Source organism: Octopus bimaculoides, chromosome 8 (genome assembly GCF_001194135.2).
Source record: "Octopus bimaculoides isolate UCB-OBI-ISO-001 chromosome 8, ASM119413v2, whole genome shotgun sequence".
NCBI classification, from domain to species: Eukaryota; Metazoa; Mollusca; class Cephalopoda; order Octopoda; family Octopodidae; genus Octopus; species Octopus bimaculoides.
Window position 1 is genome coordinate 58,391,317 of NC_068988.1, and position 2,438 is coordinate 58,393,754.

Here is a 2,438-nt window from a genome sequence, read left to right on the forward strand (position 1 = left end):
AATGGTTTCAGCTAGAGGCTGGGGGCCTTGCCGGAACAGCCCCTTTCAGTGTTTTTGATTCTCCTTTCGGTACTGTTTTGGTGAAGAAGCGAGCTGGACGAAGTTGCTCTTCTTTGTATCTCCTGCCGTGATGAGGGTCCATCTGGGATTTCAGGTAGAAATTTGTCCAGGTGCTTTTTGAAGGCTTTCACATTTACACTTCGCAGATCTCTGAGGTTCTTTGGGAGGCTGTTAAATATGTGTGTAAGTGTGTATGTGTGTGTGTATATGTGTATGTGTGCGTTTGTTTGTGTATGATGCATGCATGTATATATGTGTCACTTTGTTTATATTTGTTCTCCACCATCGCTCAACCTTAGTGGTTCGGAAAAATTATGAGTACCATAAAAAAGGTACTTTTTCTGTGGTACTCATATTGTCGTAATAAAATGGTACTCATATTGTTGTAATAAAAGAGTCAGTTTGAGTAAAATCCATCAAAGCGTTGCTATGGCATGGCCGCAGTCTAATGACTGAAACAAGTAAAAATAAAAGATTAGTAATGTAATCAAATGAAAAAAAAATTTTAATGGATTACACGTTGCCCTTTAGAAGGCCTCCGAAATTTGTTTGAGGAAGATATCCTCATACTGAAAACCTTGCCCGAATACTTAGAACAGAGTGTACTCCAATAAAGCATTCAATGTTCTAGGTTATGGTGTTAAACTTAATGATAGACTAAATCTAAAAATTTGTTATTGGGAAAGCCAAAACCAATTTGCTTAATGTCATAAAAAATGCGAGTAATGAAAAAGTCCTCACAATCTATTAATTTCATGTAATTTACTGTCTATCTTGGCCTTGATGCAAAGAAATTACACTTGAAAACCGAGGAATAAATCCAGTCAGCTTGGCTCGAAAGTCATCTCGTTAACTTATGTTGAGATATCTTCGTTTCTAAGTCAATATATCTGTAATAATAAAGACATATTCAATCAAATATTTTGCTGGAAAGGGCAAAAGCTAATTTGTTATATGTTGGGAGGGTCATTATGCTAAGAATAAACTCACGCACAAATTATATTTCTCTTCTTTATATTATTTATTTTTTGTCAGTAGCTTAGCTATTTAACTACTTAAGTAATCAGTTGTTTCAGTAATCATTCGGTTAATCAAACAGTCAGGTTTGTCAAAGTCTTTTCGTCGCCAACCATGACCTCTTCAATGTCGTGCTCTCTAAATAATTGATTGATTGATCAAATAATCCATTTAGTTAATTGGTTAAATAGTTATCCGTCTGTTAAATAAATAATACAAAAGTGAAATAGAACTAATCTGCGTGTTTATTAATTTGCACTATTCGGAAACAACTTGAGAATTCAGCTATACGAAGTATTGATTTGAAGCATGGATCGGCTTGACACCGTCATTGTTTTCCATGCTCATTAGTTAGTTTATCGATCGTTACTTCGTTGATTAGGTTCCAGGTTAGCCAGGTAGTTATTATTTTCTCACTTAAGGAGAAATGGCTGAAAAATCCAAGAAGGCAAGTTCTCATAGTTCAGATTACTGAAGCAATCGTTCGGGACAGGAAGGAGATTGAAGAGGTGTTTTTAGATTATTTGTAAGACATTTTGCGATGATTGTGTTTACGGAGATTTATGAAGTGAAAGGGGTTATTTCTCAAATTGAGGACCATCCCTCCAAAATATATACGTATGTATTACACACACACACACACACACACGCAGACAAGCATTCTCTTACAAACCCATACACTTGTTACTATATACCTATCTATTTTACTTCGTGTTAAGTTTTCTCTGTGTCGAAGTGTACATCTGTTTACGCACATATATAACATACACGAGTCGCTGAACAAACGAAAGTAGCATTGAGCACATTTAGTTGGAGCTGAAAACATTTAATGAGATAGTGAAAAAGTCACGTGGTTACATTAACTAGTATCAATATTTTTTTTCATTTTATGCTCCACGTGGTAGGGTAGATATGATGTTGGTACCAGCTGATTGATCGTTTCTGGAGCATGACATTTCATCGACAACACTTACCATATGGGTAGAAATCTTGTTTGATGGGGTCGGTCTTACATATTCGTTTGTGTAACCAGAAGCATGGCAACGTTGGATAAATATTGACTCAGTTGGTCACAGGTGGCCACAGTTCCTGAATAAGAAATAATTCCACTACGGACTGAGGGATTCTATGCTTCTATATCTATATATCCGTCTCCCTCCTTTTTCTTTATACATACATAAATATATACAAATACCGACATACATATTTACACACACACACACACACGCACACACACACACACACACACACACACACAAATACACACACACACACATACACACACACACACACAGATACACACACACACACACATATATGTGGAGACCGATTGATAGATAGATTTATAAATAAATAGATAG

The 2,438-nt window shown here is 35.9% G+C and overlaps 1 protein-coding gene across 1 annotated transcript in view; it reads left to right on the forward strand.

The window, feature by feature from the left end:
* Nucleotides 1-2,438, forward strand: part of LOC106881277 (amine oxidase [flavin-containing]) — an 89,951-nt gene that overhangs the window by 48,881 nt on the left and 38,632 nt on the right. The gene's annotated exons all lie outside the window — the stretch shown is intronic.